Raw genomic sequence first — 25,883 nt, 5'->3', positions numbered from 1 at the left:
ATGAGCTGTCAATCACCATCGACATCAATGATGCAGCTGGGCTCAGGCCCTGCAAGTCAAGCAGCAGTATTTCAAATTCCTCAACAACATCAGTGAGTCATTTCCAGTTAACTTTTGGGGATTTGCTCCCTGAGAGGGCAGAGGCAGACAAAATGGAAAGAATGTTGAAGAATACCCAGTTGACACTTGACATACATTGTGTGAATCAGGAATTCATTTAATTGTGAGCAAAGTATTGCAATTTTTAGCTGGTTCCTTCGATGCCTTCTTTTATCTGTCTATCTTGCATTACATGTGATGTTACCTTTCATCAAATCTGTCGAGTTGCATCAGAAGGAACAAAAACGGCTTCAGAAAAAGCTGCAGGATTACTGTGTGGTTTATCAAAGGTTGTTTTCAGCTGTGTGATGGTGGTGCAGTGGTAAGCATGGTTGCCTTCCAAGCAGTTGAGCTGGGTTTGATTCCCAGCCATCACATTTGTCAATTTATACTTGAGGATGAAATGAACCTCTGGTTGCAAGCAGTTCTTCCAGCAGCAGCTCATGGATTTTGTTGAGCAACCTGTTTTCAAAGGGTCATGTTTGAATGCTTGCAATGCAAAGTCGACGTGTCATCAATGTGTCATAATGTGCTGGCGACAGTGCTGCCTGAATTCATAGTATGAACTGTCAATCACCATAGACATCAATGTTGCAGCTGGGCTCAGGCCCTGCAAGTCAAGCAGCAGTGTTTCAAATTCTTTGACAACATCAGTGAGTCATTTCCAGTTAAATTCTGGGGAATTGCTCCCTGAGAGGGCAGAGGCAGACAAAATTGAAAGAATGTTGAAGAATACCCAGTTGACACTTGACATACATTGTGTGAATCTGGAATTCATTTAATTGTGAGCAAAATATTGCAATTTTTAGCTGGTTCCTTCGATGCCTTCTTTTATCTGTCTATCTTGCATTACATGTGATATTACCTTTCATCAAATCTGTCGAGTTGCATCAGAAGGAACAAAAACGGCTTCAGAAAAAGCTGCAGGATTACTGTGCGGTTTATCAAAGGTTGTTTTCAGCTGTGTGATGGTGGTGCAGTGGTAAGCATGGTTCCCTTCCAAGCAGTTGACCTGCGTTCGATTCCCAGCCATCGCATTTGTCAATTTCTACTTGAGAATGAACTGAACTTCTGGTTGCAAGCAGTTCTTACAGCCGCAGCTCATGGATTTTGTTTAGCAACCTGTTTTCAATGGGTCATGTTTGAATGTTTGCAATGCAAAGTCAATGTGTCATAATGTACTGGCGACAGTGCTACCTGAACTCACAGTATGAGCTGTCAATCACCATAGACGTCAATGTTGCAGCTGGGCTCAGGCCCTGCAAGTCAAGCAGCAGTATTTCAAATTCCTCAACAACATCAGTGAGTCATTTCCAGTTAAATTATGGGGATTTGCTCCCTGAGAGGGCAGAGGCAGACAAAATGGGAAGAATGTTGAAGAATACCCAGTTAACACTTGACATACATTGTGTGAATCTGGAATTCATTTAATTGTGAGCAAAATATTGCAATTTTTAGCTGGTTCCTTCGATGCCTTCTTTTATCTGTCTATCTTGCATTACATGTGATATTACCTTTCATCAAATCTGTCGAGTTGCATCAGAAGGAACAAAAACGGCTTCAGAAAAAGCTGCAGGATTACTGTGCGGTTTATCAAAGGCTGTTTTCAGCTGTGTGATGGTGGTGCAGTGGTAAGCATGGTTGCCTTCCAAGCAGTTGACCTGGGTTTGATTCCCAGCCATCACATTTGTCAATTTATACTTGAGGATGAAATGAACCTCTGGTTGCAAGCAGTTCTTCCAGCAGCAGCTCATGGATTTTGTTGAGCAACCTGTTTTCAAAGGGTCATGTTTGAATGCTTGCAATGCAAAGTCGACGTGTCATCAATGTGTCATAATGTACTGGCGACAGTGCTACCTGAATTCATAGTATGAACTGTCAATCACCATAGACGTCAATGTTGCAGCTGGGCTCAGGTCCTGCAAGTCAAGCAGCAGTGTTTCAAATTCTTTGACAACATCAGTGAGTCATTTCCAGTTAAATTCTGGGGAATTGCTCCCTGAGAGGGCAGAGGCAGACAAAATTGAAAGAATGTTGAAGAATACCCAGTTGACACTTGACATACATTGTGTGAATCTGGAATTCATTTAATTGTGAGCAAAATATTGCAATTTTTAGCTGGTTCCTTCGATGCCTTCTTTTATCTGTCTATCTTGCATTACATGTGATGTTACCTTTCATCAAATCTGTCGAGTTGCATCAGAAGGAACAAAAACGGCTTCAGAAAAAGCTGCAGGATTACTGTGCGGTTTATCAAAGGTTGTTTTCAGCTGTGTGATGGTGGTGCAGTGGTAAGCATGGTTGCCTTCCAAGCAGTTGACCTGCGTTCGATTCCCAGCCATCGCATTTGTCAATTTCTACTTGAGAATGAACTGAACCTCTGTTTGCAAGCAGTTCTTACAGCCGCAGCTCATGGATTTTGTTGAGCAACCTGTTTTCAAAGGATCATGTTTGAATGCTTGCAATGCAAAGTCAATGTGTCATAATGTACTGGCGACAGTGCTACCTGAACTCAAAGTATGAGCTGTCAATCACCATCGACATCAATGATGCAGCTGGGCTCAGGCCCTGCAAGTCAAGCAGCAGTATTTCAAATTCCTCAACAACATCAGTGAGTCATTTCCAGTTAACTTTTGGGGATTTGCTCCCTGAGAGGGCAGAGGCAGACAAAATGGAAAGAATGTTGAAGAATACCCAGTTGACACTTGACATACATTGTGTGAATCAGGAATTCATTTAATTGTGAGCAAAGTATTGCAATTTTTAGCTGGTTCCTTCGATGCCTTCTTTTATCTGTCTATCTTGCATTACATGTGATGTTACCTTTCATCAAATCTGTCGAGTTGCATCAGAAGGAACAAAAACGGCTTCAGAAAAAGCTGCAGGATTACTGTGCGGTTTATCAAAGGTTGTTTTGAGCTGTGTGATGGTGGTGCAGTGGTAAGCATGGTTGCCTTCCAAGCAGTTGAGCTGGGTTCGATTCCCAGCCATCACATTTGTCAATTTATACTTGAGGATGAAATGAACCTCTGGTTGCAAGCAGTTCTTCCCGCAGCAGCTCATGGATTTTGTTGAGCAACCTGTTTTCAAAGGGTCATGTTTGAATGCTTGCAATGCAAAGTCGACGTGTCATCAATGTGTCATAATGTACTGGCGACAGTGCAACCTGAATTCATAGTATGAACTGTCAATCACCATAGACGTCAATGTTGCAGCTGGGCTCAGGCCCTGCAAGTCACGCAGCAGTATTTCAAATTCCTCAACAACATCAGTGAGTCATTTCCAGTTAAATTATGGGGATTTGCTCCCTGAGAGGGCAGAGGCAGACAAAATGGGAAGAATGTTGAAGAATACCCAGTTAACACTTGACATACATTGTGTGAATCTGGAATTCATTTAATTGTGAGCAAAATATTGCAATTTTTAGCTGGTTCCTTCGATGCCTTCTTTTATCTGTCTATCTTGCATTACATGTGATATTACCTTTCATCAAATCTGTCGAGTTGCATCAGAAGGAACAAAAACGGCTTCAGAAAAAGCTGCAGGATTACTGTGCGGTTTATCAAAGGCTGTTTTCAGCTGTGTGATGGTGGTGCAGTGGTAAGCATGGTTGCCTTCCAAGCAGTTGACCTGGGTTTGATTCCCAGCCATCACATTTGTCAATTTATACTTGAGGATGAAATGAACCTCTGGTTGCAAGCAGTTCTTCCAGCAGCAGCTCATGGATTTTGTTGAGCAACCTGTTTTCAAAGGGTCATGTTTGAATGCTTGCAATGCAAAGTCGACGTGTCATCAATGTGTCATAATGTACTGGCGACAGTGCTACCTGAATTCATAGTATGAACTGTCAATCACCATAGACGTCAATGTTGCAGCTGGGCTCAGGCCCTGCAAGTCAAGCAGCAGTGTTTCAAATTCTTTGACAACATCAGTGAGTCATTTCCAGTTAAATTCTGGGGAATTGCTCCCTGAGAGGGCAGAGGCAGACAAAATTGAAAGAATGTTGAAGAATACCCAGTTGACACTTGACATACATTGTGTGAATCTGGAATTCATTTAATTGTGAGCAAAATATTGCAATTTTTAGCTGGTTCCTTCGATGCCTTCTTTTATCTGTCTATCTTGCATTACATGTGATGTTACCTTTCATCAAATCTGTCGAGTTGCATCAGAAGGAACAAAAACGGCTTCAGAAAAAGCTGCAGGATTACTGTACGGTTTATCAAAGGTTGTTTTCAGCTGTGTGATGGTGGTGCAGTGGTAAGCATGGTTGCCTTCCAAGCAGTTGACCTGCGTTTGATTCCCAGCCATCGCATTTGTCAATTTCTACTTGAGAATGAAATGAACCTCTGATGACTCTGGTTGCAAGCAGTTCTTACAGCCGCAGCTCATGGATTTTGTTGAGCAACCTGTTTTCAAAGGGTCATGTTTGAATGCTTGCAATGCAAAATCAATGTGTCATAATGTACTGGCGACAGTGCTACCTGAACTCACAGTATGAGCTGTCAATCACCATAGACGTCAATGTTGCAGCTGGGCTCAGGCCCTGCAAGTCAAGCAGCAGTATTTCAAATTCCTCAACAACATCAGTGAGTCATTTCCAGTTAACTTTTGGGGATTTGCTCCCTGAGAGGGCAGAGGCAGACAAAATGGAAAGAATGTTGAAGAATACCCAGTTGACACTTGACATACATTGTGTGAATCAGGAATTCATTTAATTGTGAGCAAAGTATTGCAATTTTTAGCTGGTTCCTTCGATGCCTTCTTTTATCTGTCTATCTTGCATTACATGTGATGTTACCTTTCATCAAATCTGTCGAGTTGCATCAGAAGGAACAAAAACGGCTTCAGAAAAAGCTGCAGGATTACTGTGCGGTTTATCAAAGGTTGTTTTGAGCTGTGTGATGGTGGTGCAGTGGTAAGCATGGTTGCCTTCCAAGCAGTTGAGCTGGGTTCGATTCCCAGCCATCACATTTGTCAATTTATACTTGAGGATGAAATGAACCTCTGGTTGCAAGCAGTTCTTCCCGCAGCAGCTCATGGATTTTGTTGAGCAACCTGTTTTCAAAGGGTCATGTTTGAATGCTTGCAATGCAAAGTCGACGTGTCATCAATGTGTCATAATGTGCTGGCGACAGTGCAACCTGAATTCATAGTATGAACTGTCAATCACCATAGACGTCAATGTTGCAGCTGGGCTCAGGCCCTGCAAGTCACGCAGCAGTATTTCAAATTCCTCAACAACATCAGTGAGTCATTTCCAGTTAAATTATGGGGATTTGCTCCCTGAGAGGGCAGAGGCAGACAAAATGGGAAGAATGTTGAAGAATACCCAGTTGACACTTGACATACATTGTGTGAATCTGGAATTCATTTAATTGTGAGCAAAATATTGCAATTTTTAGCTGGTTCCTTCGATGCCTTCTTTTATCTGTCTATCTTGCATTACATGTGATATTACCTTTCATCAAATCTGTCGAGTTGCATCAGAAGGAACAAAAACGGCTTCAGAAAAAGCTGCAGGATTACTGTGCGGTTTATCAAAGGCTGTTTTCAGCTGTGTGATGGTGGTGCAGTGGTAAGCATGGTTACCTTCCAAGCAGTTGACCTGCGTTCGATTCCCAGCCATCGCATTTGTCAATTTCTACTTGAGAATGAAATGAACCTCTGATGACTCTGGTTGCAAGCAGTTCTTACAGCCGCAGCTCATGGATTTTGTTGAGCAACCTGTTTTCAAAGGGTCATGTTTGAATGCTTGCAATGCAAAATCAATGTGTCATAATGTACTGGCGACAGTGCTACCTGAACTCACAGTATGAGCTGTCAATCACCATAGACGTCAATGTTGCAGCTGGGCTCAGGCCCTGCAAGTCAAGCAGCAGTATTTCAAATTCCTCAACAACATCAGTGAGTCATTTCCAGTTAAATTCTGGGGATTTGCTCCCTGAGAGGGCAGAGGCAGACAAAATGGAAAGAATGTTGAAGAATACCCAGTTGACACTTGACATACATTGTGTGAACCTGGAATTCATTTAATTGTGAGCAAAATATTGCAATTTTTAGCTGGTTCCTTCGATGCCTTCTTTTATCTGTCTATCTTGCATTACATGTGATGTTACCTTTCATCAAATCTGTCGAGTTGCATCAGAAGGAACAAAAACGGCTTCAGAAAAAGCTGCAGGATTACTGTGCGGTTTATCAAATGCTGTTTTCAGCTGTGTGATGGTGGTGCAGTGGTAAGCATGGTTGCCTTCCAAGCAGTTGACTTGTGTTCGATTCCCAGCCATCACATTTGTCAATTTATACTTGAGGATGAAATGAACCTCTCGTTGCAAGCAGTTCTTCCAGCAGCAGTTCATGGATTTTGTTGAGCAACCTGTTTTCAAAGGGTCATGTTTGAATGCTTGCAATGCAAAGTCGACGTGTCATCAATGTGTCATAATGTACTGGCGACAGTGCAACCTGAATTCATAGTGTGAACTGTCAATCACCATAGACGTCAATGTTGCAGCTGGGCTCAGGCCCTGCAAGTCAAGCAGCAGTATTTCAAATTCCTCAACAACATCAGTGAGTCATTTCCAGTTATATTATGGGGATTTGCTCCCTGAGAGGGCAGAGGCAGACAAAATGGGAAGAATGTTGAAGAATACCCAGTTGACACTTGACATACATTGTGTGAATCTGGAATTCATTTAATTGTGAGCAAAATATTGCAATTTTTAGCTGGTTCCTTCGATGCCTTCTTTTATCTGTCTAACTTGCATTACATGTGATATTACCTTTCAGCAAATCTGTCGAGTTGCATCAGAAGGAACAAAAACGGCTTCAGAAAAAGCTGCAGGATTACTGTGCGGTTTATCAAAGGTTGTTTTCAGCTGTGTGATGGTGGTGCAGTGGTAAGCATGGTGGCCTTCCAAGCAGTTGACCTGCGTTCGATTCCCAGCCATCGCATTTGTCAATTTCTACTTGAGAATGAAATGAACCTCTGTTGACTATGGTTGCAAGCAGTTCTTCCAGCAGCAGCTCATGGATTTTGTTGAGCAACCTGTTTTCAAAGGGTCATGTTTGAATGCTTGCAATGCAAAGTCGACGTGTCATCAATGTGTCATAATGTACTGGCGACAGTGCAACCTGAATTCATAGTATGAACTGTCAATCACCATAGACGTCAATGTTGCAGCTGGGCTCAGGCCCTGCAAGTCACGCAGCAGTATTTCAAATTCCTCAACAACATCAGTGAGTCATTTCCAGTTAAATTATGGGGATTTGCTCCCTGAGAGGGCAGAGGCAGACAAAATGGGAAGAATGTTGAAGAATACCCAGTTAACACTTGACATACATTGTGTGAATCTGGAATTCATTTAATTGTGAGCAAAATATTGCAATTTTTAGCTGGTTCCTTCGATGCCTTCTTTTATCTGTCTATCTTGCATTACATGTGATATTACCTTTCATCAAATCTGTCGAGTTGCATCAGAAGGAACAAAAACGGCTTCAGAAAAAGCTGCAGGATTACTGTGCGGTTTATCAAAGGCTGTTTTCAGCTGTGTGATGGTGGTGCAGTGGTAAGCATGGTTGCCTTCCAAGCAGTTGACCTGGGTTTGATTCCCAGCCATCACATTTGTCAATTTATACTTGAGGATGAAATGAACCTCTGGTTGCAAGCAGTTCTTCCAGCAGCAGCTCATGGATTTTGTTGAGCAACCTGTTTTCAAAGGGTCATGTTTGAATGCTTGCAATGCAAAGTCGACGTGTCATCAATGTGTCATAATGTACTGGCGACAGTGCTACCTGAATTCATAGTATGAACTGTCAATCACCATAGACGTCAATGTTGCAGCTGGGCTCAGGCCCTGCAAGTCAAGCAGCAGTGTTTCAAATTCTTTGACAACATCAGTGAGTCATTTCCAGTTAAATTCTGGGGAATTGCTCCCTGAGAGGGCAGAGGCAGACAAAATTGAAAGAATGTTGAAGAATACCCAGTTGACACTTGACATACATTGTGTGAATCTGGAATTCATTTAATTGTGAGCAAAATATTGCAATTTTTAGCTGGTTCCTTCGATGCCTTCTTTTATCTGTCTATCTTGCATTACATGTGATGTTACCTTTCATCAAATCTGTCGAGTTGCATCAGAAGGAACAAAAACGGCTTCAGAAAAAGCTGCAGGATTACTGTGCGGTTTATCAAAGGTTGTTTTCAGCTGTGTGATGGTGGTGCAGTGGTAAGCATGGTTGCTTTCCAAGCAGTTGACCTGCGTTCGATTCCCAGCCATCGCATTTGTCAATTTCTACTTGAGAATGAAATGAACCTCTGATGACTCTGGTTGCAAGCAGTTCTTACAGCCGCAGCTCATGGATTTTGTTGAGCAACCTGTTTTCAAAGGGTCATGTTTGAATGCTTGCAATGCAAAATCAATGTGTCATAATGTACTGGCGACAGTGCTACCTGAACTCACAGTATGAGCTGTCAATCACCATAGACGTCAATGTTGCAGCTGGGCTCAGGCCCTGCAAGTCAAGCAGCAGTATTTCAAATTCCTCAACAACATCAGTGAGTCATTTCCAGTTAAATTCTGGGGATTTGCTCCCTGAGAGGGCAGAGGCAGACAAAATGGAAAGAATGTTGAAGAATACCCAGTTGACACTTGACATACATTGTGTGAACCTGGAATTCATTTAATTGTGAGCAAAATATTGCAATTTTTAGCTGGTTCCTTCGATGCCTTCTTTTATCTGTCTATCTTGCATTACATGTGATGTTACCTTTCATCAAATCTGTCGAGTTGCATCAGAAGGAACAAAAACGGCTTCAGAAAAAGCTGCAGGATTACTGTGCGGTTTATCAAATGCTGTTTTCAGCTGTGTGATGGTGGTGCAGTGGTAAGCATGGTTGCCTTCCCAGCAGTTGACTTGTGTTCGATTCCCAGCCATCACATTTGTCAATTTATACTTGAGGATGAAATGAACCTCTCGTTGCAAGCAGTTTTTCCAGCAGCAGTTCATGGATTTTGTTGAGCAACCTGTTTTCAAAGGGTCATGTTTGAATGCTTGCAATGCAAAGTCGACGTGTCATCAATGTGTCATAATGTACTGGCGACAGTGCAACCTGAATTCATAGTGTGAACTGTCAATCACCATAGACGTCAATGTTGCAGCTGGGCTCAGGCCCTGCAAGTCAAGCAGCAGTATTTCAAATTCCTCAACAACATCAGTGAGTCATTTCCAGTTATATTATGGGGATTTGCTCCCTGAGAGGGCAGAGGCAGACAAAATGGGAAGAATGTTGAAGAATACCCAGTTGACACTTGACATACATTGTGTGAATCTGGAATTCATTTAATTGTGAGCAAAATATTGCAATTTTTAGCTGGTTCCTTCGATGCCTTCTTTTATCTGTCTAACTTGCATTACATGTGATATTACCTTTCAGCAAATCTGTCGAGTTGCATCAGAAGGAACAAAAACGGCTTCAGAAAAAGCTGCAGGATTACTGTGCGGTTTATCAAAGGTTGTTTTGAGCTGTGTGATGGTGGTGCAGTGGTAAGCATGGTGGCCTTCCAAGCAGTTGACCTGCGTTCGATTCCCAGCCATCGCATTTGTCAATTTCTACTTGAGAATGAAATGAACCTCTGTTGACTATGGTTGCAAGCAGTTCTTCCAGCAGCAGCTCATGGATTTTGTTGAGCAACCTGTTTTCAAAGGGTCATGTTTGAATGCTTGCAATGCAAAGTCGACGTGTCATCAATGTGTCATAATGTACTGGCGACAGTGCAACCTGAATTCATAGTATGAACTGTCAATCACCATAGACGTCAATGTTGCAGCTGGGCTCAGGCCCTGCAAGTCACGCAGCAGTATTTCAAATTCCTCAACAACATCAGTGAGTCATTTCCAGTTAAATTATGGGGATTTGCTCCCTGAGAGGGCAGAGGCAGACAAAATGGGAAGAATGTTGAAGAATACCCAGTTAACACTTGACATACATTGTGTGAATCTGGAATTCATTTAATTGTGAGCAAAATATTGCAATTTTTAGCTGGTTCCTTCGATGCCTTCTTTTATCTGTCTATCTTGCATTACATGTGATATTACCTTTCATCAAATCTGTCGAGTTGCATCAGAAGGAACAAAAACGGCTTCAGAAAAAGCTGCAGGATTACTGTGCGGTTTATCAAAGGCTGTTTTCAGCTGTGTGATGGTGGTGCAGTGGTAAGCATGGTTGCCTTCCAAGCAATTGACCTGGGTTTGATTCCCAGCCATCACATTTGTCAATTTATACTTGAGGATGAAATGAACCTCTCGTTGCAAGCAGTTCTTCCAGCAGCAGCTCATGGATTTTGTTGAGCAACCTGTTTTCAAAGGGTCATGTTTGAATGCTTGCAATGCAAAGTCGACGTGTCATCAATGTGTCATAATGTACTGGCGACAGTGCTACCTGAATTCATAGTATGAACTGTCAATCACCATAGATGTCAATGTTGCAGCTGGGCTCAGGCCCTGCAAGTCAAGCAGCAGTGTTTCAAATTCTTTGACAACATCAGTGAGTCATTTCCAGTTAAATTCTGGGGAATTGCTCCCTGAGAGGGCAGAGGCAGACAAAATTGAAAGAATGTTGAAGAATACCCAGTTGACACTTGACATACATTGTGTGAATCTGGAATTCATTTAATTGTGAGCAAAATATTGCAATTTTTAGCTGGTTCCTTCGATGCCTTCTTTTATCTGTCTATCTTGCATTACATGTGATGTTACCTTTCATCAAATCTGTCGAGTTGCATCAGAAGGAACAAAAACGGCTTCAGAAAAAGCTGCAGGATTACTGTGCGGTTTATCAAAGGTTGTTTTCAGCTGTGTGATGGTGGTGCAGTGGTAAGCATGGTTGCCTTCCAAGCAGTTGACCTGCGTTCGATTCCTAGCCATCGCATTTGTCAATTTCTACTTGAGAATGAAATGAACCTCTGATGACTCTGGTTGCAAGCAGTTCTTACAGCCGCAGCTCATGGATTTTGTTGAGCAACCTGTTTTCAAAGGGTCATGTTTGAATGCTTGCAATGCAAAATCAATGTGTCATAATGTACTGGCGACAGTGCTACCTGAACTCACAGTATGAGCTGTCAATCACCATAGACGTCAATGTTGCAGCTGGGCTCAGGCCCTGCAAGTCAAGCAGCAGTATTTCAAATTCCTCAACAACATCAGTGAGTCATTTCCAGTTAACTTTTGGGGATTTGCTCCCTGAGAGGGCAGAGGCAGACAAAATGGAAAGAATGTTGAAGAATACCCAGTTGACACTTGACATACATTGTGTGAATCAGGAATTCATTTAATTGTGAGCAAAGTATTGCAATTTTTAGCTGGTTCCTTCGATGCCTTCTTTTATCTGTCTATCTTGCATTACATGTGATGTTACCTTTCATCAAATCTGTCGAGTTGCATCAGAAGGAACAAAAACGGCTTCAGAAAAAGCTGCAGGATTACTGTGCGGTTTATCAAAGGTTGTTTTGAGCTGTGTGATGGTGGTGCAGTGGTAAGCATGGTTGCCTTCCAAGCAGTTGAGCTGGGTTCGATTCCCAGCCATCACATTTGTCAATTTGTACTTGAGGATGAAATGAACCTCTGGTTGCAAGCAGTTCTTCCCGCAGCAGCTCATGGATTTTGTTGAGCAACCTGTTTTCAAAGGGTCATGTTTGAATGCTTGCAATGCAAAGTCGACGTGTCATCAATGTGTCATAATGTACTGGCGACAGTGCAACCTGAATTCATAGTATGAACTGTCAATCACCATAGACGTCAATGTTGCAGCTGGGCTCAGGCCCTGCAAGTCAAGCAGCAGTATTTCAAATTCCTCAACAATATCAGTGAGTCATTTCCAGTTAAATTATGGGGATTTGCTCCCTGAGAGGGCAGAGGCAGACAAAATGGGAAGAATGTTGAAGAATACCCAGTTGACACTTGACATACATTGTGTGAATCTGGAATTCATTTAATTGTGAGCAAAATATTGCAATTTTTAGCTGGTTCCTTCGATGCCTTCTTTTATCTGTCTATCTTGCATTACATGTGATGTTACCTTTCATCAAATCTGTCGAGTTGCATCAGAAGGAACAAAAACGGCTTCAGAAAAAGCTGCAGGATTACTGTGCGGTTTATCAAAGGCTGTTTTCAGCTGTGTGATGGTGGTGCAGTGGTAAGCATGGTTGCCTTCCAACCAGTTGACCTGGGTTCGATACCCAGCCATCACATTTGTCAATTTATACTTGAGGATGAAATGAACCTCTGGTTGCAAGCAGTTCTTCCAGCAGCAGCTCATGGATTTTGTTGAGCAACCTGTTTTCAAAGGGTCATGTTTGAATGCTTGCAATGCAAAGTCGACGTGTCATCAATGTGTCATAATGTACTGGCGACAGTGCTACCTGAATTAATAGTATGAACTGTCAATCACCATAGACGTCAATGTTGCAGCTGGGCTCAGGCCCTGCAAGTCAAGCAGCAGTGTTTCAAATTCTTTAACAACATCAGTGAGTCATTTCCAGTTAAATTCTGGGGAATTGCTCCCTGAGAGGGCAGAGGCAGACAAAATGGGAAGAATGTTGAAGAATACCCAGTTGACACTTGACATACATTGTGTGAATCTGGAATTCATTTAATTGTGAGCAAAATATTGCAATTTTTAGCTGGTTCCTTCGATGCCTTCTTTTATCTGTCTATCTTGCATTACATGTGATATTACCTTTCATCAAATCTGTCGAGTTGCATCAGAAGGAACAAAAACGGCTTCAGAAAAAGCTGCAGGATTACTGTGCGGTTTATCAATGGTTGTTTTCAGCTGTGTGATGGTGGTGCAGTGGTAAGCATGGTTGCCTTCCAAGCAGTTGACCTGGGTTCGATTCCCAGCCATCACATTTGTCAATTTCTACTTGAGAATGAAATGAACCTCTGATGACTCTGGTTGCAAGCAGTTCTTCCAGCCGCAGCTCATGGATTTTGTTGAGCAACCTGTTTTCAAAGGGTCATGTTTGAATGCTTGCAATGCAAAATCAATGTGTCATAATGTACTGGCGACAGTGCTACCTGAACTCACAGTATGAGCTGTCAATCACCATAGACGTCAATGTTGCAGCTGGGTTCAGGCCCTGCAAGTCAAGCAGCAGTATTTCAAATTCCTCAACAACATCAGTGAGTCATTTCCAGTTAAATTCTGGGGATTTGCTCCCTGAGAGGGCAGAGGCAGACAAAATGGAAAGAATGTTGAAGAATACCCAGTTGACACTTGACATACATTGTGTGAACCTGGAATTCATTTAATTGTGAGCAAAATATTGCAATTTTTAGCTGGTTCCTTCGATGCCTTCTTTTATCTGTCTATCTTGCATTACATGTGATGTTACCTTTCATCAAATCTGTCGAGTTGCATCAGAAGGAACAAAAACGGCTTCAGAAAAAGCTGCAGGATTACTGTGCGGTTTATCAAACGCTGTTTTCAGCTGTGTTATGGTGGTGCAGTGGTAAGCATGGTTGCCTTCCAAGCAGTTGACTTGGGTTCGATTCCCAGCCATCACATTTGTCAATTTATACTTGAGGATGAAATGAACCTCTCGTTGCAAGCAGTTTTTCCAGCAGCAGTTCATGGATTTTGTTGAGCAACCTGTTTTCAAAGGGTCATGTTTGAATGCTTGCAATGCAAAGTCGACGTGTCATCAATGTGTCATAATGTACTGGCGACAGTGCAACCTGAATTCATAGTATGAACTGTCAATCACCATAGACGTCAATGTTGCAGCTGGGCTCAGGCCCTGCAAGTCAAGCAGCAGTATTTCAAATTCCTCAACAATATCAGTGAGTCATTTCCAGTTAAATTATGGGGATTTGCTCCCTGAGAGGGCAGAGGCAGACAAAATGGGAAGAATGTTGAAGAATACCCAGTTGACACTTGACATACATTGTGTGAATCTGGAATTCATTTAATTGTGAGCAAAATATTGCAATTTTTAGCTGGTTCCTTCGATGCCTTCTTTTATCTGTCTATCTTGCATTACATGTGATATTACCTTTCATCAAATCTGTCGAGTTGCATCAGAAGGAACAAAAACGGCTTCAGAAAAAGCTGCAGGATTACTGTGCGGTTTATCAAAGGCTGTTTTCAGCTGTGTGATGGTGGTGCAGTGGTAAGCATGGTTGCCTTCCAAGCAGTTGACCTGGGTTCGATACCCAGCCATCACATTTGTCAATTTATGCTTGAGGATGAAATGAACCTCTGGTTGCAAGCAGTTCTTCCAGCAGCAGCTCATGGATTTTGTTGAGCAACCTGTTTTCAAAGGGTCATGTTTGAATGCTTGCAATGCAAAGTCGACGTGTCATAATGTACTGGCGACAGTGCAACCTGAATTCATAGTATGAACTGTCAATCACCATAGACGTCAATGTTGCAGCTGGGCTCAGGCCCTGCAAGTCAAGCAGCAGTGTTTCAAATTCTTTGACAACATCAGTGAGTCATTTCCAGTTAAATTCTGGGGAATTGCTCCCTGAGAGGGCAGAGGCAGACAAAATTGAAAGAATGTTGAAGAATACCCAGTTGACACTTGACATACATTGTGTGAATCTGGAATTCATTTAATTGTGAGCAAAATATTGCAATTTTTAGCTGGTTCCTTCGATGCCTTCTTTTATCTGTCTATCTTGCATTACATGTGATGTTACCTTTCATCAAATCTGTCGAGTTGCATCAGAAGGAACAAAAACGGCTTCAGAAAAAGCTGCAGGATTACTGTGCGGTTTATCAAAGGTTGTTTTCAGCTGTGTGATGGTGGTGCAGTGGTAAGCATGGTTGCCTTCCAAGCAGTTGACCTGCGTTCGATTCCCAGCCATCGCATTTGTCAATTTCTACTTGAGAATGAAATGAACCTCTGATGACTCTGGTTGCAAGCAGTTCTTACAGCCGCAGCTCATGGATTTTGTTGAGCAACCTGTTTTCAAAGGGTCATGTTTGAATGCTTGCAATGCAAAATCAATGTGTCATAATGTACTGGCGACAGTGCTACCTGAACTCACAGTATGAGCTGTCAATCACCATAGACGTCAATGTTGCAGCTGGGCTCAGGCCCTGCAAGTCAAGCAGCAGTATTTCAAATTCCTCAACAACATCAGTGAGTCATTTCCAGTTAAATTCTGGGGATTTGCTCCCTGAGAGGGCAGAGGCAGACAAAATGGAAAGAATGTTGAAGAATACCCAGTTGACACTTGACATACATTGTGTGAACCTGGAATTCATTTAATTGTGAGCAAAATATTGCAATTTTTAGCTGGTTCCTTCGATGCCTTCTTTTATCTGTCTATCTTGCATTACATGTGATGTTACCTTTCATCAAATCTGTCGAGTTGCATCAGAAGGAACAAAAACGGCTTCAGAAAAAGCTGCAGGATTACTGTGCGGTTTATCAAACGCTGTTTTTAGCTGTGTGATGGTGGTGCAGTGGTAAGCATGGTTGCTTTCCAAGCAGTTGACATGGGTTCGATGCCCAGCCATCACATTTGTCAATTTATACTTGAGGATGAAATGAACCTCTCGTTGCAAGCAGTTCTTCCAGCAGCAGTTCATGGATTTTGTTGAGCAACCTGTTTTCAAAGGGTCATGTTTGAATGTTTGCAATGCAAAGCCGACGTGTCATCAATGTGTCATAATGTACTGGCGACAGTGCTACCTGAATTCATAGTATGAGCTGTCAATCACCATAGACGTAAATGTTGCAGCTGGGCTCAGGCCCTGCAAGTCAAGCAGCAGTATTTCAAATTCCTCAACATCAGTGAGTCATTTCCAGTTAAATTCTGGGGATTTGCTCCCTGAGAGGGCAGAGGCAGACAAAATGGAAAGAATGTTGAAGAATACCCAGTTGACACTTGACATACATTGTGTGAATCTGGAATTCATTTAATTGTGAGCAAAATATTGCAATTTTTAGCTGGTTCCTTCGATGCTTTCTTTTATCTGTCTATCTTGCATTACATGTGATGTTACCTTTCATCAAATCTGTCGAGTTGCATCAGAAGGAACAAAAACGGCTTCAGAAAAAGCTGCAGGATTACTCTGTGGTTTATCAAAGGCTGTTTTCAGCTGTGTGATGGTGGTGCAGTGGTAAGCATGGTTGCCTTCCAAGCAGTTGACCTGGGTTCGATTCCCAGCCATCACATTTGTCAATTTCTACTTGAGAATGAAATGAACCTCTGATGACTCTGGTTGCAAGCAGTTCTTCCAGTCGCAGCTCATGGATTTTGTTGAGCAACCTGTTTTGAAAGGGTCATGTTTGAATGCTTGCAATGCAAAGTCAATGTGTCATAATGTACTGGCGACAGTGCTACCTGAATTCATAGTATGAGCTGTCAATCACCATAGACGTCAATGTTGCAGCTGGGCTCAGGCCCTGCAAGTCAAGCAGCAGTATTTCAAATTCCTCAACATCAGTGAGTCATTTCCAGTTAAATTCTGGGGATTTGCTCCCTGAGAGGGCAGAGGCAGACAAAATGGAAAGAATGTTGAAGAATACCCAGTTGACACTTGACATACATTGTGTGAATCTGGAATTCATTTAATTGTGAGCAAAATATTGCAATTTTTAGCTGGTTCCTTCGATGCCTTCTTTTATCTGTCTATCTTGCATTACATGTGATGTTACCTTTCATCAAATCTGTCGAGTTGCATCAGAAGGAACAAAAACGGCTTCAGAAAAAGCTGCAGGATTACTGTGCGGTTTATATAAGTTAGCTTTCATCTGTGTGATGGTGGTGCAGTGGTAAGCATGGTTGCCTTCCAATCAGTTGACCTGGGTTCGATTCCCAGCCATCACATTTGTCAATTTCTACTTGAGAATGAAATGAACCTCTGATGACTCTGGTTGCAAGGAGTTCTTCCAGCTGCAGCTCATGGATTTTGTTGAGCAACCTGTTTTCAAAGGGTCATGTTTGAATGTTTGCAATGCAAAGTCGACGTGTCATCAATGTGTCATAATGTACTGGCGACAGTGCTACCTGAATTCATAGTATGAACTGTCAATCACCACAGACGTCAATGTTGCAGCTGGGCTCAGGCCCTGCAAGTCAAGCAGCAGTATTTCAAATTCCTCAACATCAGTGAGTCATTTCCAGTTAAATTCTGGGGATTTGCTCCCTGACAGGGCAGAGGCAGACAAAATGGGAAGAATGTTGAAGAATACCCAGTTGACACTTGACATACATTGTGTGAATCTGGAATTCATTTAATTGTGAGCAAAATATTGCAATTTTTAGCTGGTTCCTTCGATGCTTTCTTTTATCTGTCTATCTTGCATTACATGTGATGTTACCTTTCATCAAATCTGTCGAGTTGCATCAGAAGGAACAAAAACGGCTTCAGAAAAAGCTGCAGGATTACTCTGCGGTTTATCAAATCTTGCTTTCAGTTGTTTGATGGTGGTGCAGTGGTAAGCATTGTTGCCTTTCAAGCAGTTGACCTGGGTTCGATTCCCAGCCATCACATTTGTCAATTTCTACTTGTGGTTGAAATGGACTTCTGATGACTCTGGTTGCAAGCAGTTCTTCCAGCAGCAGCTCATAGATTTTGTTGAGCAACCTGTTTTCAAAGGGTCCTGTTTGAATGCTTGCAATGCAAAGTCAATGTGTCATAATGTACTGGCTACAGTGCTACCTGAATTCATAGTATGAGCTGTCAATCACCATAGACGTCAATGTTGCAGCTGGGCTCAGGCCCTGCAAGTCCTCAGGCCCTGCAAGTCAAGCAGCAGTATTTCAAATTCCTCTACATCAGTGAGTCATTTCCAGTTAAATTCTGGGGATTTGCTCCCTGACAGGGCAGAGGCAGACAAAATGGGAAGAATGTTGAAGAATACCCAGTTGACACTTGACATACATTGTGTGAATCTGGAATTCATTTAATTGTGAGCAAAATATTGCAATTTTTAGCTGGTTCCTTCGATGCCTTCTTTTATCTGTCTATCTTGCATTACATGTGATGTTACCTTTCATCAAATCTGTCGAGTTGCATCAGAAGGAACAAAAACGGCTTCAGAAAAAGCTGCAGGATTACTCTGCGGTTTATCAAAGGCTGTTTTCAGCTGTGTGATGGTGGTGCAGTGGTAAGCATGGTTGCCTTCCAAGCAGTTGACCTGGGTTCGATTCCCAGCCCTCACATTTGTCAATTTCTACTTGAGAATGAAATGAACCTCTGATGACTCTGGTTGCAAGCAGTTCTTCCAGCCGCAGCTCATGGATTTTGTTGAGCAACCTGTTTTGAAAGGGTCATGTTTGAATGCTTGCAATGCAAAGTCAATGTGTCATAATGTACTGGCGACAGTGCTACCTGAATTCATAGTATGAGCTGTCAATCACCATAGACGTCAATGTTGCAGCTGGGCTCAGGCCCTGCAAGTCAAGCAGCAGTATTTCAAATTCCTCAACATCAGTGAGTCATTTCCAGTCAAATTCTGGGGATTTGCTCCCTGAGAGGGCAGAGGCAGACAAAATGGAAAGAATGTTGAAGAATACCCAGTTGACACTTGACATACATTGTGTGAATCTGGAATTCATTTAATTGTGAGCAAAATATTGCAATTTTTAGCTGGTTCCTTCGATGCCTTCTTTTATCTGTCTATCTTGCATTACATGTGATGTTACCTTTCATCAAATCTGTCGAGTTGCATCAGAAGGAACAAAAACGGCTTCAGAAAAAGCTGCAGGATTACTGTGCGGTTTATATAAGTTAGCTTTCATCTGTGTGATGGTGGTGCAGTGGTAAGCATGGTTGCCTTCCAAGCAGTTGGCCTGGGTTCGATTCACAGCCATCACATTTGTCAATTTCTACTTGAGAATGAAATGAACCTCTGATGACTCTGGTTGCAAGGAGTTCTTCCAGCCGCAGCTCATGGATTTTGTTGAGCAACCTGTTTTCAAAGGGTCATGTTTGAATGTTTGCAATGCAAAGTCGACGTGTCATCAATGTGTCATAATGTACTGGCGACAGTGCTACCTGAATTCATAGTATGAGCTGTCAATCACCATAGACGTCAATGTTGCAGCTGGGCTCAGGCCCTGCAAGTCAAGCAGCAGTATTTCAAATTCCTCAACATCAGTGAGTCATTTCCAGTTAAATTCTGGGGATTTGCTCCCTGAGAGGGCAGAGGCAGACAAAATGGAAAGAATGTTGAAGAATACCCAGTTGACACTTGACATACATTGTGTGAATCTGGAATTCATTTAATTGTGAGCAAAATATTGCAATTTTTAGCTGGTTCCTTCGATGCCTTCTTTTATCTGTCTATCTTGCATTACATGTGATGTTACCTTTCATCAAATCTGTCGAGTTGCATCAGAAGGAACAATAACGGCTTCAGAAAAAGCTGCAGGATTACTGTGCGGTTTATATAAGTTAGCTTTCATCTGTGTGATGGTGGTGCAGTGGTAAGCATGGTTGCCTTCCAAGCAGTTGGCCTGGGTTCGATTCCCAGCCATCACATTTGTCAATTTCTACTTGAGAATGAAATGAACCTCTGATGACTCTGGTTGCAAGGAGTTCTTCCAGCCGCAGCTCATGGATTTTGTTGAGCAACCTGTTTTCAAAGAGTCATGTTTGAATGTTTGCAATGCAAAGTCGACGTGTCATCAATGTGTCATAATGTACTGGCGACAGTGCTACCTGAATTCATAGTATGAACTGTCAATCACCATAGACGTCAATGTTGCAGCTGGGCTCAGGCCCTGCAAGTCAAGCAGCAGTATTTCAAATTCCTCAACATCAGTGAGTCATTTCCAGTTAAATTCTGGGGATTTGCTCCCTGACAGGGCAGAGGCAGACAAAATGGGAAGAATGTTGAAGAATACCCAGTTGACACTTGACATACATTGTGTGAATCTGGAATTCATTTAATTGTGAGCAAAATATTGCAATTTTTAGCTGGTTCCTTCGATGCCTTCTTTTATCTGTCTATCTTGCATTACATGTGATGTTACCTTTCATCAAATCTGTCGAGTTGCATCAGAAGGAACAAAAACGGCTTCAGAAAAAGCTGCAGGATTACTCTGCGGTTTATCAAATCTTGCTTTCAGTTGTTTGATGGTGGTGCAGTGGTAAGCATTGTTGCCTTTCAAGCAGTTGACCTGGGTTCGATTCCCAGCCATCACATTTGTCAATTTCTACTTGTGGTTGAAATGGACTTCTGATGACTCTGGTTGCAAGTAGTTCTTCCAGCAGCAGCTCATAGATTTTGTTGAGCAACCTGTTTTCAAAGGGTCCTGTTTGAATGCTTGCAATGCAAAGTCAATGTGTCATAATGTACTGGCGACAGTGCGACCTGAATTCATAGTATGAGCTGTCAATCACCATAGACGTAAATGTTGCAGCTGGGCTCAGGCCCTGCAAGTCAAGCAGCAGTATTTCAAATTCCTCAACATCAGTGAGTCATTTCCAGTTAAATTCTGGGGATTTGCTCCCTGAGAGGGCAGAGGCAGACAAAATGGAAAGAATGTTGAAGAATACCCAGTTGACACTTGACATACATTGTGTGAATCTGGAATTCATTTAATTGTGAGCAAAATATTGCAATTTTTAGCTGGTTCCTTCGATGCTTTCTTTTATCTGTCTATCTTGCATTACATGTGATGTTACCTTTCATCAAATCTGTCGAGTTGCATCAGAAGGAACAAAAACGGCTTCAGAAAAAGCTGCAGGATTACTGTGTGGTTTATCAAAGGCTGTTCTCAGCTGTGTGATGGTGGTGCAGTGGTAAGCATGGTTGCCTTCCAAGCAGTTGACCTGGGTTCGATTCCCAGCCATCACATTTGTCAATTTCTACTTGAGAATGAAATGAACCTCTGATGACTCTGGTTGCAAGCAGTTCTTCCAGCCGCAGCTCATGGATTTTGTTGAGCAACCTGTTTTGAAAGGGTCATGTTTGAATGCTTGCAATGCAAAGTCAATGTGTCATAATGTACTGGCGACAGTGCAACCTGAATTCATTGTATGAGCTGTCAATCACCATAGACGTCAATGTTGCAGCTGGGCTCAGGCCCTGCAAGTCAAGCAGCAGTGTTTCAAATTCCTCAACAACATCAGTGAGTCATTTCCAGTTAAATTCTGGGGATTTGCTCCCTGAGAGGGCAGAGGCAGACAAAATGGGAAGAATTTTGAAGAATACCCAGTTGACACTTGACATACATTGTGTGAATCTGAAATTCATTTAATTGTGAGCAAAATATTGCAATTTTTAGCTGGTTCCTTCGATGCCTTCTTTTATCTGTCTATCTTGCATTACATGTGATGTTACCTTTCATCAAATCTGTCGAGTTGCATCAGAAGGAACAAAAACAGCTTCAGGAAAAGCTGCAGGATTACTGTGCGGTTTATGAAATCTTGCTTTCAGTTGTTTGATGGTGGTGCAGTGGTAAGCATGGTTGCCTTCCAAGCAGTTGACCTGGGTTCGATTCCCAGCCATCACATTTGTCAATTTCTACTTGAGAATGAAATATGACTCTGGTTGCAAGCAGTTCTTCCAGCCGCAGCTCATGGATTTTGTTGAGCAACCTGTTTTCAAAGGGTCATGTTTGAATGCTTGCAATGCAAAGTCAATGTGTCATAATGTACTGGCGACAGTGCGACCTGAATTCATTGTATGAACTGTCAATCACCATAGACGTCAATGTTGCAGCTGGGCTCAGGCCCTGCAAGTCAAGCAGCAGTGTTTCAAATTCCTCAACAACATCAGTGAGTCATTTCCAGTTAAATTCTGGGGATTTGCTCCCTGAGAGGGCAGAGGCAGACAAAATGGGAAGAATTTTGAAGAATACCCAGTTGACACTTGACATACATTGTGTGAATCTGGAATTCATTTAATTGTGAGCAAAATATTGCAATTTTTAGCTGGTTCCTTCGATGCCTTCTTTTATCTGTCTATCTTGCATTACATGTGATGTTACCTTTCATCAAATCTGTCGAGTTGCATCAGAAGGAACAAAAACAGCTTCAGGAAAAGCTGCAGGATTACTCTGCGGTTTATCAAATCTTGCTTTCAGTTGTTTGATGGTGGTGCAGTGGTAAGCATGGTTGCCTTCCAAGCAGTTGGCCTGGGTTCGATTCCCAGCCATCACATTTGTCAATTTCTACTTGAGAATGAAATGAACCTCTGATGACTCTGGTTGCAAGGAGTTCTTCCAGCCGCAGCTCATGGATTTTGTTGAGCAACCTGTTTTCAAAGAGTCATGTTTGAATGTTTGCAATGCAAAGTCGACGTGTCATCAATGTGTCATAATGTACTGGCGACAGTGCTACCTGAATTCATAGTATAAACTGTCAATCACCATAGACGTCAATGTTGCAGCTGGGCTCAGGCCCTGCAAGTCAAGCAGCAGTATTTCAAATTCCTCAACATCAGTGAGTCATTTCCAGTTAAATTCTGGGGATTTGCTCCCTGACAGGGCAGAGGCAGACAAAATGGGAAGAATGTTGAAGAATACCCAGTTGACACTTGACATACATTGTGTGAATCTGGAATTCATTTAATTGTGAGCAAAATATTGCAATTTTTAGCTGGTTCCTTCGATGCCTTCCTTTATCTGTCTATCTTGCATTACATGTGATGTTACCTTTCATCAAATCTGTCGAGTTGCATCAGAAGGAACAAAAACGGCTTCAGAAAAAGCTGCAGGATTACTCTGCGGTTTATCAAATCTTGCTTTCAGTTGTTTGATGGTGGTGCAGTGGTAAGCATTGTTGCCTTTCAAGCAGTTGACCTGGGTTCGATTCCCAGCCATCACATTTGTCAATTTCTACTTGTGGTTGAAATGGACTTCTGATGACTCTGGTTGCAAGCAGTTCTTCCAGCAGCAGCTCATAGATTTTGTTGAGCAACCTGATTTCAAAGGGTCCTGTTTGAATGCTTGCAATGCAAAGTCAATGTGTCATAATGTACTGGCGACAGTGCTACCTGAATTCATAGTATGAGCTGTCAATCACCATAGACGTAAATGTTGCAGCTGGGCTCAGGCCCTGCAAGTCAAGCAGCAGTATTTCAAATTCCTCAACATCAGTGAGTCATTTCCAGTTAAATTCTGGGGATTTGCTCCCTGAGAGGGCAGAGGCAGACAAAATGGAAAGAATGTTGAAGAATACCCAGTTGACACTTGACATACATTGTGTGAATCTGGAATTCATTTAATTGTGAGCAAAATATTGCAATTTTTAGCTGGTTCCTTCGATGCTTTCTTTTATCTGTCTATCTTGCATTACATGTGATGTTACCTTTCATCAAATCTGTCGAGTTGCATCAGAAGGAACAAAAACGGCTTCAGAAAAAGCTGCAGGATTACTGTGTGGTTTATCAAAGGCTGCTTTCAGCTGTGTGATGGTGGTGCAGTGGTAAGCATGGTTGCCTTCCAAGCAGTTGACCTGGGTTCAATTCCCAGCCATCACATTTGTCAATTTCTACTTGAGAATGAAATGAACCTCTGATGACTCTGGTTGCAAGCAGTTCTTCCAGCCGCAGCTCATGGATTTTGTTGAGCAACCTGTTTTGAAAGGGTCATGTTTGAATGCTTGCAATGCAAAGTCAATGTGTCATAATGTACTGGCGACAGTGCTACCTGAATTCATTGTATGAGCTGTCAATCACCATAGACGTCAATGTTGCAGCTGGGCTCAGGCCCTGCAAGTCAAGCAGCAGTATTTCAAATTCCTCAACATCAGTGAGTCATTTCCAGTTAAATTCTGGGGATTTGCTCCCTGAGAGGGCAGAGGCAGACAAAATGGGAAGAATGTTAAAGAATACCCAGTTGACACTTGACATACATTGTGTGAATCTGGAATTCATTTAATTGTGAGCAAAATATTGCAATTTTTAGCTGGTTCCTTCGATGCCTTCTTTTATCTGTCTATCTTGCATTACATGTGATGTTACCTTTCATCAAATCTGTCGAGTTGCATCAGAAGGAACAAAAACGGCTTCAGAAAAAGCTGCAGGATTACTGTGCGGTTTATCAAAGTTAGTTTGCAGCTGTGTGATGGTCGTGCAGTGGTAAGCATGGTTGCCTTCCAAACAGTTGACCTGGGTTCAATTCCCAGCCATCACATTTGTCAATTTCTACTTGAGAATGAAATAAACCTCTGATGACTCTGGTTGCAAGTAGTGCTTCCAGCCGCAACTCATGGATTTTGTTGAGCAACCTGTTTTCAAAGGGTCATGTTTGAATGTTTGCAATGCAAAGTCGACGTGTCATCAATGTGTCATAATGTACTGGCGACAGTGCGACCTGAATTCATAGTATGAACTGTCAATCACCATAGACGTAAATGTTGCAGCTGGGCTCAGGCCCTGCAAGTCAAGCAGCAGTATTTCAAATTCCTCAACATCAGTGAGTCATTTCCAGTTAAATTCTGGGGATTTGCTCCCTGAGAGGGCAGAGGCAGACAAAATGGAAAGAATGTTGAAGAATACCCAGTTGACACTTGACATACATTGTGTGAATCTGGAATTCATTTAATTGTGAGCAAAATATTGCAATTTTTAGCTGGTTCCTTCGATGCTTTCTTTTATCTGTCTATCTTGCATTACATGTGATGTTACCTTTCATCAAATCTGTCGAGTTGCATCAGAAGGAACAAAAACAGCTTCAGGAAAAGCTGCAGGATTACTCTGCGGTTTATCAAATCTTGCTTTCAGTTGTTTGATGGTGGTGCAGTGGTAAGCATGGTTGCCTTCCAAGCAGTTGACATGGGTTCGATTCCCAGCCATCACATTTGTCAATTTCTACTAGTGGATGAAATGGACTTCTGATGACTCTGGTTGCAAGCAGTTCTTCCAGCAGCAGCTCATGGATTTTGTTGAGCAACCTGTTTTCAAAGGGTCCTGTTTGAATGCTTGCAATGCAAAGTCAATGTGTCATAATGTCCTGGCGACAGTGCTGCCTGAATTCATCGTGTGAGCTGTCAATCACCATAGACGTCAATGTTGCAGCTGGGCTCAGGCCCTGCAAGTCAAGCAGCAGAATTTCAAATTCCTCAACAACATCAGTGAGTCATTTCCAGTTAAATTCTGGGGATTTTCTCCCTGAGAGGGCAGAGGCAGACAAAATGGGAAGAATGTTAAAGAATACCCAGTTGACACTTGACATACATTGTGTGAATCTGGAATTCATTTAATTGTGAGCAAAATATTGCAATTTTTAGCTGGTTCCTTCGATGCCTTCTTTTATCTGTCTATCTTGCATTACATGTGATGTTACCTTTCATCAAATCTGTCGAGTTGCATCAGAAGGAACAAAAACGGCTTCAGAAAAAGCTGCAGGATTACTGTGCGGTTTATCAAAGTTAGTTTGCAGCTGTGTGATGGTCGTGCAGTGGTAAGCATGGTTGCCTTCCAAACAGTTGACCTGGGTTCAATTCCCAGCCATCACATTTGTCAATTTCTACTTGAGAATGAAATGAACCTCTGATGACTCTGGTTGCAAGTAGTGCTTCCAGCCGCAACTCATGGATTTTGTTGAGCAACCTGTTTTCAAAGGGTCATGTTTGAATGTTTGCAATGCAAAGTCGACGTGTCATCAATGTGTCATAATGTACTGGCGACAGTGCGACCTGAATTCATAGTATGAACTGTCAATCACCATAGACGTAAATGTTGCAGCTGGGCTCAGGCCCTGCAAGTCAAGCAGCAGTATTTCAAATTCCTCAACATCAGTGAGTCATTTCCAGTAAAATTCTGGGGATTTGCTCCCTGAGAGGGCAGAGGCAGACAAAATGGAAAGAATGT

The 25,883-nt window shown here is 42.2% G+C and overlaps 22 non-coding genes across 22 annotated transcripts; all 22 read left to right on the top strand.

The window, feature by feature from the left end:
* Window positions 1–404: 404 nt before the first annotated feature.
* On the top strand, window positions 405–476 carry trnag-ucc (transfer RNA glycine (anticodon UCC)). The gene has a single exon. It is a non-coding gene; the product is annotated as a tRNA-Gly (tRNA).
* A 1,237-nt stretch (window positions 477–1,713) lies between these two features.
* On the top strand, window positions 1,714–1,785 carry trnag-ucc (transfer RNA glycine (anticodon UCC)). The gene has a single exon. It is a non-coding gene; the product is annotated as a tRNA-Gly (tRNA).
* A 1,237-nt stretch (window positions 1,786–3,022) lies between these two features.
* On the top strand, window positions 3,023–3,094 carry trnag-ucc (transfer RNA glycine (anticodon UCC)). The gene has a single exon. It is a non-coding gene; the product is annotated as a tRNA-Gly (tRNA).
* Window positions 3,095–3,682: 588 nt separating this feature from the next.
* trnag-ucc (transfer RNA glycine (anticodon UCC)) lies at window positions 3,683–3,754 on the top strand. Its single transcript has one exon. It is a non-coding gene; the product is annotated as a tRNA-Gly (tRNA).
* A 1,246-nt stretch (window positions 3,755–5,000) lies between these two features.
* On the top strand, window positions 5,001–5,072 carry trnag-ucc (transfer RNA glycine (anticodon UCC)). Its single transcript has one exon. It is a non-coding gene; the product is annotated as a tRNA-Gly (tRNA).
* A 2,575-nt stretch (window positions 5,073–7,647) lies between these two features.
* Window positions 7,648–7,719, top strand: trnag-ucc (transfer RNA glycine (anticodon UCC)). Its single transcript has one exon. It is a non-coding gene; the product is annotated as a tRNA-Gly (tRNA).
* Window positions 7,720–10,294: 2,575 nt separating this feature from the next.
* On the top strand, window positions 10,295–10,366 carry trnag-ucc (transfer RNA glycine (anticodon UCC)). Its single transcript has one exon. It is a non-coding gene; the product is annotated as a tRNA-Gly (tRNA).
* A 1,246-nt stretch (window positions 10,367–11,612) lies between these two features.
* Window positions 11,613–11,684, top strand: trnag-ucc (transfer RNA glycine (anticodon UCC)). The gene has a single exon. It is a non-coding gene; the product is annotated as a tRNA-Gly (tRNA).
* A 1,248-nt stretch (window positions 11,685–12,932) lies between these two features.
* On the top strand, window positions 12,933–13,004 carry trnag-ucc (transfer RNA glycine (anticodon UCC)). Its single transcript has one exon. It is a non-coding gene; the product is annotated as a tRNA-Gly (tRNA).
* A 1,246-nt stretch (window positions 13,005–14,250) lies between these two features.
* trnag-ucc (transfer RNA glycine (anticodon UCC)) lies at window positions 14,251–14,322 on the top strand. Its single transcript has one exon. It is a non-coding gene; the product is annotated as a tRNA-Gly (tRNA).
* Window positions 14,323–16,214: 1,892 nt separating this feature from the next.
* Window positions 16,215–16,286, top strand: trnag-ucc (transfer RNA glycine (anticodon UCC)). The gene has a single exon. It is a non-coding gene; the product is annotated as a tRNA-Gly (tRNA).
* A 583-nt stretch (window positions 16,287–16,869) lies between these two features.
* On the top strand, window positions 16,870–16,941 carry trnag-ucc (transfer RNA glycine (anticodon UCC)). The gene has a single exon. It is a non-coding gene; the product is annotated as a tRNA-Gly (tRNA).
* A 594-nt stretch (window positions 16,942–17,535) lies between these two features.
* trnae-uuc (transfer RNA glutamic acid (anticodon UUC)) lies at window positions 17,536–17,607 on the top strand. The gene has a single exon. It is a non-coding gene; the product is annotated as a tRNA-Glu (tRNA).
* Window positions 17,608–18,207: 600 nt separating this feature from the next.
* trnag-ucc (transfer RNA glycine (anticodon UCC)) lies at window positions 18,208–18,279 on the top strand. The gene has a single exon. It is a non-coding gene; the product is annotated as a tRNA-Gly (tRNA).
* Window positions 18,280–18,862: 583 nt separating this feature from the next.
* On the top strand, window positions 18,863–18,934 carry trnag-ucc (transfer RNA glycine (anticodon UCC)). Its single transcript has one exon. It is a non-coding gene; the product is annotated as a tRNA-Gly (tRNA).
* Window positions 18,935–19,528: 594 nt separating this feature from the next.
* Window positions 19,529–19,600, top strand: trnag-ucc (transfer RNA glycine (anticodon UCC)). Its single transcript has one exon. It is a non-coding gene; the product is annotated as a tRNA-Gly (tRNA).
* Window positions 19,601–20,194: 594 nt separating this feature from the next.
* Window positions 20,195–20,266, top strand: trnae-uuc (transfer RNA glutamic acid (anticodon UUC)). The gene has a single exon. It is a non-coding gene; the product is annotated as a tRNA-Glu (tRNA).
* A 583-nt stretch (window positions 20,267–20,849) lies between these two features.
* trnag-ucc (transfer RNA glycine (anticodon UCC)) lies at window positions 20,850–20,921 on the top strand. The gene has a single exon. It is a non-coding gene; the product is annotated as a tRNA-Gly (tRNA).
* Window positions 20,922–21,507: 586 nt separating this feature from the next.
* On the top strand, window positions 21,508–21,579 carry trnag-ucc (transfer RNA glycine (anticodon UCC)). The gene has a single exon. It is a non-coding gene; the product is annotated as a tRNA-Gly (tRNA).
* A 577-nt stretch (window positions 21,580–22,156) lies between these two features.
* trnag-ucc (transfer RNA glycine (anticodon UCC)) lies at window positions 22,157–22,228 on the top strand. The gene has a single exon. It is a non-coding gene; the product is annotated as a tRNA-Gly (tRNA).
* A 594-nt stretch (window positions 22,229–22,822) lies between these two features.
* On the top strand, window positions 22,823–22,894 carry trnae-uuc (transfer RNA glutamic acid (anticodon UUC)). The gene has a single exon. It is a non-coding gene; the product is annotated as a tRNA-Glu (tRNA).
* Window positions 22,895–23,477: 583 nt separating this feature from the next.
* trnag-ucc (transfer RNA glycine (anticodon UCC)) lies at window positions 23,478–23,549 on the top strand. The gene has a single exon. It is a non-coding gene; the product is annotated as a tRNA-Gly (tRNA).
* The last annotated feature ends 2,334 nt before the right edge of the window (window positions 23,550–25,883 follow it).

This window comes from Pristiophorus japonicus, chromosome 19, assembly GCF_044704955.1.
Source record: "Pristiophorus japonicus isolate sPriJap1 chromosome 19, sPriJap1.hap1, whole genome shotgun sequence".
In the NCBI taxonomy this organism is placed as follows: domain Eukaryota; kingdom Metazoa; phylum Chordata; class Chondrichthyes; family Pristiophoridae; genus Pristiophorus; species Pristiophorus japonicus.
The sequence above is the reverse complement of the archived record's forward strand: the minus strand, read 5'-3'. Positions and strand labels throughout refer to the sequence as shown.